Here is a 14,417-nt window from a genome sequence, read left to right as displayed (position 1 = left end):
TGCTTTAGTAAAAAAGTATATCTAAATCGATTCAGAATTGTCTGAAACGCGTTTTTAACTACACTTTTGTGAGTCAAATATTACTACTGCCTCACAAAAAAATTTACAAAAAATTCCCAAAAATTCTGCGCAACTTCCAACTAGTCTTAAAATTTTTCTAATACTCCCTAGAATATTCCCTATAAATTTCAAAAAAATAGAAAATGGTGTTTTTGAGATATTCAAATTTTTGTGTGTTCTTTTACTTTATTAGTTTAAAATTATTATTATAAAAATTTAGGATAATTTTTTATTTAAACTATGATCTAAGTAGCGTATTTTATGTTCAATGAATTTTTTTCTTAGACGTTGTCTAATAGGCGAAAAAATTCATTGAAAATTTTGCAGTCCTCATTTTGCGCAGGCTCTATTTCGGAAACGCTACATTTATTATAGAAACGATTTAACAGGGGTCTAATACTCGTAAAGACCTGTTAAAAAACGAGCGGCCATCAAAAATAAAAAGGTCGAAGTTTGACCCCTTGCGAATGGCGTGGAATGCCCCATGTGTGTGTGTGTGTGTGTGTGTGTGTGTGTGTGTGTGTGTGTGTGTGTGTGTGTGTGTGTGTGTGTACATAGACACATATACTAGTATCGAGAACCAACTCAAGTTCCTTGTAGAACCTAGAGAACTAGCAGCGACCGGTAGAGACTGCCGTGTACTTGTTAGAACTCTCCGCTCCGCTCCGCGCGTAGCCTAGTAGCTCTTGTTGCAAATATCTCAAATAATATGGGATATTTCAAAAAATTTGTAAGCACATTTTTTGTAGATATTTGTCTGTTCTATAACTTTGATCTCTACAAAAATTTCAAAATTCATCGTATTTGTGGAGAAAAACGAATTTGTTTATAAATTGTTAATAAAAAACATACTTAGGGATAGCGGAAAATGGCGGAATTTGAATATGTTGTTCAGTATATTTTTCTGAACACAATGACGTAATAAAACCTTGTGTTGCAATTTTTTCTAGGTTTAATCGTATTTTGACTGGACTAGTCGGTGAGCTTTTGTGTATGCCTAAGGGCATTACACGCACTACTGCCGACGGGCAGTTAGCCCGAAAATGAGATTTGTAAGATCTGTCAGGTCCCGTAGGGAGTCCCTTTACATAGCGGTCGAGACGAAACTTTGAACTCGAGAAGATGCCCCGGCGATGCGACGCCTAGCGGCGTCGACGCGAACTGCCGGTAATGCAGATACCACGCGGGCGTGTACTATTGGTGGCGCGTACGCCACAGAGTTCAACACGGACACTTTTCAATCCCTATCCTGGCATTCAATGGTATTTATTTTATTGTCAGAATAGACGGAATTCAATGAAATTCAATACAGAAATTTTTAATTCCTAGTTTGGCATTCAATGGTATTTATTTCGTTAACGGAATCAATGGTATTCAATGGAATTCATCACGAAACTTTCCAATCCCTAACCTGGCATTCAGTGGTATTCATTTCGTTAACGGAATCAATGGTATTCAATGGAATTCATCACGAAACTTTCCAATCCCTAACCTGGCATTCAGTGGTATATTTTTGTGTCAGAATTGGATGGGATTCAAAAAAGACAAATTCTTTTCAAAATAAGGAATTCCATGATATTGAAACTATTTCAATCCCTTTTTTGGACAGAATGGAATTCGGAAAGTCCTTAATTGAATTCCTGGCAATCCCGTTTTAATTCTTTTCAATCTTTTTTCGTTTGCTGGGATTATTCTAACAGCACATGTAGCTGAGATTATTCAGAGAATATCGCAAAAATAGAGAATATTATAAAGATATATGTTCTTAGTAAGACAGAGATTCTTACAAGAGAACAATCAACCTCCGACCACTTTCATTTTGCTCAACGTTGTTGCACATTTCTTTCATTGATACAAGGTACAGTAATTCGAGTGCCAATGTATAATAGTTAATGTAATAAACTTTATGAAATATAATTGTTTCAAGTTTCCGTGTGTCTAATCTATAGAGCTGATAAAAATAAATAGCATCAAGAAGCAAGCGTAGCCGAGTAAGGCGACGGGCTATAGAATCCTGGACGTTTCAAGTTCAAACTCTGCTCTTCCCAACTTTTTTCCGTTTCTTCTTTTAAAGGTGTATTCAAATAAGTTATTAAGTAATACAATAATATATTATTTAATAATTAAAATTATTCGTACATTTAACAATTTACAATTAAAAAAGGTACCAATTTTCTTATTTAATAAAAAAATAAGAAATTATTACATAATAACTATACATAATAACTCATTTAAATAAAGTAAAAGAAAAGCAAAAAAGAAGTCGAAAAGAGCAGAGGTTTCGAACTTGAGACGTCCAGCATTGTAGTCCCTCGCTCTACTCACTCGGCTACGCTTGCTTCCCGATATTTAGCACTATCGGCACCCTAGATTAGGCACATAGAAACTTTAAACAATTATATCTCATAAACTATTGACATTATTGTGCATTGACACGAGTTATTGTATCCTGTATTGTATGGAAGGGGCGTGCACAACATATTAAAAGTTGAACAAAATCCATGGTCATAAATCAAAGCCACATGCATAATTATACGAAGAAGAAGGATAATTCTTTTTATTTTATTACTTTTATTTTTATTACTTTTAGAGTAATACAATTTCTTTTTTAATAATAATTAAAATTTATAATGGGTCCTCCTCTCCATCTTCCTCGCTTTCTCTCTCTCCAGCCTCCTCGCTTTCCCTTCCATCCGTCATGCCACCCATTTCGCGATCGCCAAATGTCTTCTCGCTCATCTCTATATTGTCACCACCCCGCGCCTCGCCTTCCACCACGCCATCCTCTTCTTCGTCCTCGCCATCCGCTCTTTCCACGTTGCGCATAATATCTAAAACAAACAGAACAAAAAATAATATAATAACATAATATATAAAAAATTAAGGATGAGATATCATAAATAGAAATGAGAAATGATCGATGTAGATAGATGTGGTTCAGTGAATTCTGTAACATATATTCGAACGATAGAAGACACAATACAGAGCATATATAATCACTTATAAACTATTTCTCTGTCGGCCTGGCTATTTTTACAGTACCTAAAGCGAATTTTTCAATATGTTACAGAACTTTCAGAGGTCTATAGGATAAAGACATATATAGTACTTTATTTGCCCCAAGGGGTTTTAAAGGGCGTTTTAAAAAGACGTACCCAACCCTGTACAACTCATCCATTACTACCCTTCTCCTCTCACTTAACCCTTTGGACCAACAGTTTAACGTCTCTTTCCGAAAGACGGAGCCCAGTTTTTCCATCTAAGGTTTTGTCTCTCCGCTAGATGGGGGGGGGGGACAGCGTTTTTGCTGAGAAATTTCTCAGTGGCCTAGCGGGATTCGAACCCGGTTCTCCGGATTACGAATCTGGCGCTCTACCCGCTAGACCAGCCGTCACCCCTTTCAGAGGTCTATAGAAGTATTATTGTCTTTTACGAGCTGTAATACAAGTTTTGTTTACGTAATGAAATTATGTACAAATTATGAAACTTTGTAACTTACATTTCGTTTCTTTTCTTTAAGACTCGCCCTCCTCGCTATTTTCTTTTCTTGGTCCTCTCATTGTCTTTATTTTCTTCCTTTTCTTCTGTCTTTTCTTGTGTTCCTTTACTTTCTCTTTCCTCAATTTCCATTCGTCCATCATCCACTTCGTCCTTTTCTCTATTAGTTCCCTTATTTTCTTTTTTATTCTTTCTCTTTTCATCTTCTTTTTTCTCTTTAGTTTTATATTCTGACCTATATCATAAATCTAATTAATATATGTGTGCAATGTTAACGTAAACTATACTAGATCATTACGTAAAAGAACCTAACCTTTTTCACATATAAAATAAAGAAAAAGTAAGCCGATTTTTTACTTACATCTTTACGGATACTATGCGAATCAACAATCCAGTTATATTTATACTGATTTTAAAAATTGCGTCGTCCGAAACACTCACTGAAACCTGCCCGTGCGATATAAGATAGAGCGTGCCAAGGGGCCGCAAGCAGCGCCTACCTTTGTTTTCTATTGTAGCCGTGCGCGTTCCATAGCTCGATGCTCAATTAACAGAATTGTGACAATTGGGTCTGTTCGCGTTGCTTGCACTTTTTGCACTCAGCATCTTCGCTTTCTCTCTCTCCAACGGCCGAATATATATTTATCTCATTTCAAGTGCATAAATGTTTGAGGATTTCAAGCAACGCGAACAAGCCTATTGTCTTTTCTAGTCTTGTAATATTGACTTCTTCATCTCAATGTTAGAGCCGCACAAGACTCTCGTATGATCTTGTAGCGTAACGTAACGTGAGCAAACGCACAAGAAACGTATCGATTAGAGCCTCCGCATATAAGCTCTCGCATGGTAACGTAACGTAGATCAACGCACAAGAAACGTATAACGCCGTAACGGCTGTTTTCATTTTACTAACTATGAGAAACAGATAATTCCTTTATCCTTTGAAATTGTGGATTGCGTTTATTGCACACTAGTTTCTCCATATTATTAATACGGAAAACTGACGTAACAATGGACAAATCCAATGATGAAATAGTAATAAGTGAACAAAGTGTCAAAATAAAGGATGACGAATACGGAAGGAAATATGGAAGAAGTCGTAACGATCGCAAGCGATATCAGCTGTCGTGTAACCGATTAAACAGACGGAAGGCATACGTTAATAAAAGGTAAGGTAGTAAAATAAGGCATGTTATTGTTGTTACGTTATGTTCTTTATAAGAATATAATAAACATGACCGGTGACCCAACCCTATTTAATATTGATATCGAGCGTGTTAGCGTACGTCTTTCTTTTGTGCAGGCGGTGTAATTGGTAATTAATAATAATAATTGAGAAGTTAATTACACAGGCCTACAAATACATTTTTGGTCAAATAACTCTAATCAGAGTAGGTGTCTTATAAATTTTTTAATACAATTGAAAAAAAAGTTTCTCTTTTAATTTTTGTTTTAATATATCCATAAATTGCAATTGTAATTAATTCAGCACATTTTTAAAATATACCGAACACTTTCCTTTGGCTTTAAAAATCACTAAATAGTCGTAAAATTAATGTGACATGCATCTATCTTTTTAACTTGTCTTCTTTCATTTTTTAGTTTTCTTCTTACATTTTTTAGATGTATGCATGGATAACATCTCAAAGTATTACCAAAAATCTAAAAATTTCATATAGTGTTTTATTATTACATCTGAGTATCTGTATAAAATTTTAGCACATTTTTCTTATTGGTTTAAAATATGCTTATTTAATAATTTTGTTTGCATTGATTCTTATTATATCTTGGGATTGGCTGCACCAATCTTATTCGGACTAGTCGCATTGAAAGCTTGCATCGACATTCAAAAAATGTAGTTCCATTTGTGACTACGGCTTTAGTTTTTGAAATATTTTAATCGAAAGTTTGTTGACGTATAAATTTCTTTCTTATTCTCATAATTTGATGAGGAAAAAAACAAAAGAGAAAAAGAGAATAAGAATAAGAAGACAAATTTATGCGTCAACAAACTTTCGATTAAAATATCTCAGAAACTAAAGTCGTAATAAAAAAATGTAACTACATTTTTTTAAATATAATGTCGATACAAGCTTTCGATTGCGACCAGTCTGAATAAGATTGATGCAGCCAATCCCGAGATATGATAAGAATCAATGCAAACAAACAAAATTAAATAACTTTTAAACCAATAAGAGAATTGTGCTAAAATTTCACGCAGATACTCAGACGTAATAATAGAACAATATGAAATTTTTAGATTTTTGACAATAATTTAAGATGTCACCCATACATCCTTAATACACGCGCGTGTATTTATAAAAGTATATTTGTAAGCGACGCATAAGCGGGGAAACCGATTATGTTAGGAAGTATTACGAGTGTTTTTTTTTTTTATTTTTTTTATAGGAAACAATTAAAATTAACAGAGCAGTTTAATTATAAAAGTATATACTTGAAAAAGAGGAAAAAATGTGTTTGAATGCGATACGACTGCTTACAATACGCCTGAAGAAGAGGAAAAAGATATGTTTGAATATAATACGACTACTTCCGCACATGAAGATATAATTACATTTGATAAAGATGAACGAGCTCTTCAAGATATTTTAATTCAGGATGAATTATTAAAAATGGGTCTTTCTGTTGACGATAATGACGAAGAAAGGATTCAATCTGCATTACGTGCAGAAGAATTAATAAATATTCTCGAAGATGAGGGAGAATACCATTCAGAAAATGAAGAACAACCATATCTAATAGATGATCAACTTGACCGATATCGCAGAAAAGGTGTAGATAAGCTCGGAAATTGTATGATAAATTTTGCACATGTGTTTAAAAAATTGCACGAAAAATTTGATGAACATTGTCGCGGAGTTGAATGTTGTTTCCGAGATTTAATATTTATCGGAGTTCGGGAAGTGGGACTGAAGAGTCAATTTTTTTTTAAATGCCGCATGTGTAATTTCGAAAGCAATATCTGGAGTGAGCCACTTCCAAAAAAACAGCTAGATACGAATCTAGGAGCAGTGGCGGGCACAATATGAACTGGAACGGGATATACACAATTGAAAGAAAGTTTAGCTGCCGTTGATATTTGATGCATGAACAGCAGCACTTATCAGAAACTACATGATAAAGTTGCTGCAGGATTTGCAAAAGCAGCCAAAGAATGTATGAATGCTGTTGCAGAGGAAGAACGTACTAACGTACGTAATGCTAACGCATTACAACATAATGATATAATTAATGGAATACCGCATATAGCAGTAATCGCTGATGGAAGTTGGATGAAACGATCATATAGAACAGGACGATATAATTCCTTATCAGGTGTTGGCACAATATGCGGCGCACGAACCGGAAAAGTTTTACATATTGGTGTACGTAATAAATATTGCATTATTTGTGAAAAAGCGGAAAAGCTAAATATGCAAGCTAAACATCACAAATGTTATAAAAATTGGGAAAGAGATCGCAGTTCAACGAGCATGGAAGCAGATGCGATTGCAGAGAGATTTAAAAGAAGCATAGAGAAGCATGGATTGATTTATTCTACATTTCTAACTGATGGAAATAGCAGTGTATATAAAAAAATAATTGAAGCAAATCCATATCAAAATGTATTTATTGAAAAAATAGAATGTCGAAATCATTTGCTTCGTAATTTAGCCACAAAAATCAAAGAAATTGCGAAAACAAAAGAACGTTTTGGAAAATTGCGAAATATTATCGGAAACCGGATATTAAGAATTAGAACAGCAGTAACCAAAGCTGTAAAACACCGCAATGAAGAACACACTTTAATGCGGGAAAAGATAATAGCATTGAAAAAAGACCTTGAGAATGTAATAAGTCATGTCTTTGGTGAACATAAAGATTGTGTACAAATAGGATATTTCTGCGATGGATCACAGAAAGAGAATGAAGAAAATTATGTACCATAATTAAAAAAATTCGGACTTTATGGGAAATTGCAAAATGTGTTGAAATAGATAAAGTTGGAACGCAAGAAGTTTGTTGCTAGATAAAGACAGTAACAGAGTTGAGACGTTTAACTCTGTCATTTCTAAGTGTATTGGTGGAAAACGAATTAATTATAGTTTAAAAGGATCATATGAAGCTCGTTGTAACGCTGCAGTTGTAGCTTTTAATACTGATGAGCCTCTAAGTCTTTTGAGTAATGCTGTCGGAACTAAACCGGTACAAACTGTTAAGGATTTTGTTGAGAGAAAGGGATCGGAGAGCTGGAATTAATGACGCGTACTTTTGACAAACTTTCTTTATTGCAAAAATAGCACTGAGAATTAACGCGACTATCACTCTCTCGAGTCGACGGCTAAGAGACGGAAGCACGCAGGCTTCCCGGCGCTTTCGCTAAGGACCCGAGTTCCCCCGAAGACACCCGAACGATCACGCGCTCGACCGCTAGCTTGTCGCTAATGCTACCCGGACGGTGGCGCACCCCTTCCCTCGCGGCTCTTATCCCTACTATAGACGCGATAAACTATCTGCCTCAATACTACCGCCGTTTGAGCGTCGTTCGTATACTGAAGCTACGTTAATTAAATCGCATAGCTTCCTGAATCTCTCTTTTGGCAGTGCTTTTGTTAGGATGTCGGCACGCTGTAACTCCGATGGGACATACGTTACCACTATCTCGTGGCTTTCGAACTTTTCGCGTATGTAGTGGTAGCGTATGTCTATGTGTTTAGTACGCTTATGAAAAACTGGGTTTTTCACTAAGCGTATCGCACTTTGATTGTCTACATACAGTTTTAATTCGCGATCGCGAGAATACCCGAGATCGCCGACTAGTTTTCTTAACCAAATAGCCTCTTTAGTGGCTGTCGCAGCCGCCACATATTCTGATTCGGTTGTGCTAAGCACGACTAGTTTTTGTCTTTGAGTTGACCACGACACTGGTCCGTTTGACATAAAAAATATATAACCCGTTGTTGACCTGCGCGTCTCTATGTCGTTTGCGTAATCCGCATCCGAAAAACCTACCAGCTCGCTACCGCCGCTTTTATACTCTATACCGAAATCTTTTGTTCCTTTAAGATACGCATAAATGCGCTTAACTGCTCGCCAATGCTCGACACTATGATTGTTTAGAAATTTGCTCACCAAATTTACCGCGAATGCTATGTCGGGGCGAGACACTGCTGCTAGGAAAACCAAGGACCCGACCGCCTCTCTATAAGGCACGATACTTGACATCACGTCGTTCTCTTCGACCGGATTCAGAATCACGTGCGGATCAGCTGGCATGCTTATCGGTTTCGCATCACACATTCCGAATTTTTGTAAAATTCTTTCTACATACGAGCTTTGATGAATCGTGAGAGTTTTTCTCTCCCTATCACGTTCTATCTGTACTCCAACAAAGGAGTTTGAATCGCCAATTTTTATTGCAAATACTTCCCGTAATTGACTCGATATAAACTTTAACGTTGACTTAGATTTTGCTGCGACGAGTCCGTCGTCTACAAATAGCGCTATAAAAACCGTTTCACCGTTAATTTGTCCTATGAAGATGCATTGGTCCGCCTCACTGCACTTTAAATCAAAACGGCTCAAGAACTCAAGGAACTTCTCGTTCCAGCACCGAGGTGCTTGTTTGAGGCCGTACAAGGATTTATTTAATTTGCACACCACTTCCTTTGGATCACCATTGATCTTCAGTCCTTCGGGAACTTCCATATAGATGTCCTCCTTCAATTCGCCATATAGGAAAGCTGTCTGGACATCAAACTGCAGCAGCTCGAGGTCCTTCTCGGCCACAGCTGCCAGCAGTACACGAAGTGAGTCGTATCGCACGACCGGTGCAAACGTCTCTGTGTAGTCCACTCCTTCTTTCTGCAGGAACCCTCGGGCGACCAATCTTGCCTTGAATCGTTGTTTTCCAACTTCCGTTGAATCATCTTTGAGTTTGAACACCCACTTGGAATCGATCGTTTTTATTCCAGGTGTTCGGGGCACGATAGACCAAGTGTTGTTAGTCTCGTGCGCTTTCAACTCTTCTTGTATAGCACGCACCCACTGCGCGGCGTCAGTGCTATGAGTTGCTTCTTCGTACGACTTTGGCGTAATGTACTCGGCAAGGTCGGCTTCATATTTGTACCTTGTCGGTGGACGAAGTGTCTCTCGATCCCTCAGTGCCCGTTGTGGAGTCTCGACGATCATGGGCTGCCTTCCTTCCTTTTCAATCTGATCTTTACGATCATTTTTGCCAACCTCTCGTACTGCATTTCCTCTTCCTTCTGGTTCAGCATCGCGCTGCTGAGCTGCCTCCTCGACGTCGCGTTCTGGAGCTTCTTCTTTCACCGGTTCTAGCACTAGCCAGTCTGCTTCATCTTCCTCGACGTTCTCTACCTTACCGATTCGCTCGTTGAAGGTTGCATCTCTTGTTACACTCACTTTCTTTGTTGCCGGATCATAGACTCGATAATTGGTAAAGTCGTTCTCGTAACCGACTAACAGCATCTTCTTACCGCGTAAGTCGAATTTCTTTGTAAATTCTTTAGGAGTGTGAACGTATGCCACGGAGCCGAAAATCCTCAGATGACTCATCGTTGGTTTCTTTCCAACCCACTTCTCGTAAGGCGTAGACTCACCACCCGATGATACGGTTCGATTTAGCACGTACACAGCAGTGTTGACCGCTTCAGCCCACAAGGTTAATGGTAAGCTCTTCGCGTGTATCATTGTACGCGCGCTCTCGACAATGGTTCGGTTATCCCTCTCTGCTCGGCCATTTTGCTGCGGGGTATATGGCGCAGTATTCTCCTTCTTAATGCCACGAGCCTCAAGATATTCGTCCATGAGCTTATTGCAGAATTCTCTCCCGTTGTCCGATCGCAGGACTTTCATATTGCGACCAAACTTGTTAGACACCAACTTTTCGAATATTTTGAATCGCTCAAAAACATCAGACTTGTGCCTCAAGAAAAACACGTGACGGTACCCCGTCGGTCGTCTTTAAAAGTTAAGAAAAATCTTGCACCTCCTGGTGTCTCGACGGACATCGGCCCACAGACATCAGTATGAAAAACTTCGCCTGGTTTCGACGATACTTTTTCGTGCTTGCTGAACGGTTGTCGATGTGCTTTTCCGAGCTGGCACATTTCACATACAAAGTCGTTTTTATCGTTTATTGTCACTCCACGCACAAGTCCTTTTTCCGCCATTTCACGTATCGCACGCTTGTTTACATGGCCGAGTCTTTCGTGCCACACTCGTAGATTGTACGCTGCTACGTTTGCCTCCTCTTCGCGAGTTTTTACGACACAAAGTAACATGCGATAGATATCGTTATCTTGTTTCACACCAGTCGCCATTACTTCATTATCGCGCACTATCTTTACGAGATTGTCTTTAAAGGTCACTTCATATCCTTTGTTAGTACAGGCACCGACAGAAAATAAATTTTTCTTTAGCCCCGGAACATATAGCACATTCTCAATTCGAGCTTCGCGCCACAGCCCGTCGACGAGCCTCTGTGCGTGAACAACTCCCTCTCCTGCTATATTACACTCATCGCCGTCACCGAGCGCAACTGTTCCACCATTACGAATCGGACGATAGTCTGTGAGCCATTCGCGTCGGTATGTCATATGACGCGACGCACCACTGTCGGTAAGCCAGGTCTCACCTTGTCTTACCGCGAGAAGCTGTCGCAGCTGTCTCCCGCTTGGCTCTTCCGACACACTCGGTTCACAACGCGAGCTTCGCGCCTTCTCGACCACGAATGCGCAGTCACGTGACTGTTCACTGTCCGCACTTTTCCCGCCTTTTTTGGACGGACACTCGTGAGCGTAATGCCCCATCTCGTTGCATCTGTAGCACTCAACGTTCTTGTTGGCCTTTTTTCCTTTTGTCTTTTTCTTTCCGCGCGACTTTTTATCGTTCTTCGCTGCTGCGAATGCACTTGCACCGTCCTCACTAGCACCCACTCTAGCTTCTTCGCGAATCAGCCTTTCTTCCAGGTGCTGGATAGTCTGACGGGCCGGATCGACACTATCCCAAGCCGTCTGAAGAGTACTATATTTCGATGATAAACTGCCAAGGATTTTTGCTATCACAGTCAGCTCCGAGACATTTTCACCTACGTCTTCAATCTGAGCGGCCAAATTTCGAATCTTCGAGATATGCTGCACAACCGAATCACTCGGTCCCATGCGGTACTCGTGAAATTTTTGTAGCAGTAGCAATTTATTTGTTGCCGATTTTTGCTCGTGGATACGACACAAGCTGTCCCACATCTCCTTAGCTGTTTCGCACACTAGCAACGGCTCGAGCTGAGCTGGTTCCAGTGCTGTAGAAATTAGGAACATCGCCTTTGCATTGTCACGAATCCACGTCTTCGCAATGGCCGTCGTTCGATCCTCCGGTAAAGTCCGCGTGCCGTCAACAACATCGTCTATTTCGTGTGCCATAAATAGAGTGTTGATCTGAAACCTCCATCCTTGGAAGTTTGTCCCGTCAAATTTCTTGACGTTTCGTGCGGAGATGTCTTGAGACATTGTTCGATGCAAGTCACTCGCGTCGATTCACTCCACGCACGTTTTTCGACCGAACGGTATAATATGGCCGACACCGCGTGTCTTCTCGCGCGTTTACGAGCTCTCTCCTTTCTCACAATTTTAGACCGCAGTTACGTAGTCTGGGCCCATAACCTGTTAAGGATTTTGTTGAGAGAAAGGGATCGGAGAGCTGGAATTAATGACGCGTACTTTTGACAAACTTTCTTTATTGCAAAAATAGCACTGAGAATTAACGCGACTATCACTCTCTCGAGTCGACGGCTAAGAGACGGAAGCACGCAGGCTTCCCGGCGCTTTCGCTAAGGACCCGAGTTCCCCCGAAGACACCCGAACGATCACGCGCTCGACCGCTAGCTTGTCGCTAATGCTACCCGGACGGTGGCGCACCCCTTCCCTCGCGGCTCTTATCCCTACTATAGACGCGATAAACTATCTGCCTCAATACAAACTGCTTTAAATCTCGAAGAAAGAAAAAAGGAAGTACGAAGCAAAAAATTGTACGAGCATAACAAAAAGCATAACAAGCGACCATTTACTCACAGTCTGAAACGTACAATGACTGCAGATAATGATTATGGGCCACACGCAGATAGACCTGATGCTGATCATATTGAAATGGAATTACGAATTACACAACATATGAATATGTTAAAACAGTGGCAAATGAAGCGAGCAGATATAGAAGAAGAAACTAGAGAACCAAACATCAAGTGGTATATGGCAATATTATCGTGAAATTACTGACGAAATTACTGACGAAATTACTGACTGCTTCTCATTATGGTCACATTTGTAAAATGAGAAAAAGCACTTCCTGCGCGTCAAGAGTACGGTCAATTGTATATCCACAAGAATTTAACGTGGAAGCCTTACAACACGGTGTTGAACATGAAAATGCAGCACGCAAGAACATTGAAACCGTTTTAAACATTCGAATCAATCGTTGTGGATTATTTATAGACGCGGAAATACCATATTTAGGAGCTTCGCCAGATGGACTAATAGAAAATGATGGAATTGTTGAAATAAAATATCCATTTGGATATTTTCGTTTTCTAACGCCCAGAAGATGCAATTACATCAAATGTTTCCAATTTACGAGCATTATATCAAAATGCAGAAGATGAACACATGAAACGTTCGCACATATATTATTATCAAGTACAGGGTCAATTACATGTTACACAGCAAGAATATTGTGTCTTTGCAATTTGGACACCATTAGGATTGAAAATGGAAAAGATTTATCGCGATGATGATTTTTGGAATGAACATATGGTAAATAAGCTTGTACAATTTTATGAACATTGCACGTTACCCAAAATAGTTGACCCCAGACGTGAAAGAAGAATGGAAATTCGTGATCCAGATTACATTATTGAAGCCAAAAGGAAAAAAAATAGAAGAAAAACAAAGAAGAAATACTAAAAAAATAAAAACAAAAAATTAAAAATAAAAAAAATTACAAATAAAAAAAAATAGAAGTAGAAAATAGAAATGCATTCTGCACTTTACGCAGTATATGTATATATTGAGTACACTAAAAAAAGACTCGGTAATTATACAGTAATAGGGACCACCCTCCGATGACCTTGACCTTGACATATGTTGTCAAGGTCACCCTCCTGAGTGACCTTCAGAAGGTTTTAGCCGTCGCTCGTTTTTTATTAAAAAGTTATTAACAAAAAAAAGTTTGGCGACCTCACCGATTTTAATGACCTTGATATATGTTGTCAAGGTCATGACCCCGAGTGACCTTCAGAAGGTTTTAGCCATCGCTCGCTATTCGTTAAAAAGTTATTAACAAAAAAAGTTTGGAAAATATAGTATATATAAGTGCATATATAGGTTAGTTGACGCGCTTTAAACACTTAAATACTTTTAAAGCGCGTCAACTAACCTATGTGGCATCTCGCATATTAACTTTCCACGCATGAAAAGTTCACGCATACACTTTCCACGCGAACCGAGGTTCACGCACACCCCCCCCTGCTTTCGGGGTGTGCGTGAACCTCGGTTCGCGTGAAAAGTGTATGCGTGAACTATTTCGGGGCTACCGCACCTCCCCCGAAAGCAGGGGGGGGGTGTGCGTGAACCTCGGTTCGCGTGGAAAGTGTATGCGTGAACTATTTCGGGGCTACCGCACCTCCCCCGAAAGCAGGGGGGGTGTGCGTGAACCTCGGTTTGCGTGAAAAGTGTATGCGTGAACTATTTCGACATATATATTAGTTATTTATGCCTTCCAATACTCAAAATAGCTGCTATATTTTCGAAACTTTTTTTGTTAATAACTTTTTAACGAATAAC

General features: G+C 39.2%; 1 protein-coding gene and 1 long non-coding RNA gene across 30 annotated transcripts in view; both read right to left on the bottom strand.

Annotated features, from left to right (window-relative positions):
* Positions 1-14,417, bottom strand: part of LOC139819980 (uncharacterized) — a 193,547-nt gene that overhangs the window by 149,859 nt on the left and 29,271 nt on the right. The window lies entirely within an intron of this gene.
* On the bottom strand, positions 2,494-4,483 carry LOC139819983 (uncharacterized). The gene is made up of 3 exons (XR_011733860.1): positions 3,920-4,483; positions 3,560-3,793; positions 2,494-2,891 (listed from the first exon to the last, which is right to left on the bottom strand). It is a non-coding gene; the product is annotated as an uncharacterized lncRNA (long non-coding RNA).

This window comes from Temnothorax longispinosus, chromosome 10, assembly GCF_030848805.1.
Source record: "Temnothorax longispinosus isolate EJ_2023e chromosome 10, Tlon_JGU_v1, whole genome shotgun sequence".
NCBI lineage: Eukaryota > Metazoa > Arthropoda > Insecta > Hymenoptera > Formicidae > Temnothorax > Temnothorax longispinosus.
The sequence above is the reverse complement of the archived record's forward strand: the minus strand, read 5'-3'. Positions and strand labels throughout refer to the sequence as shown.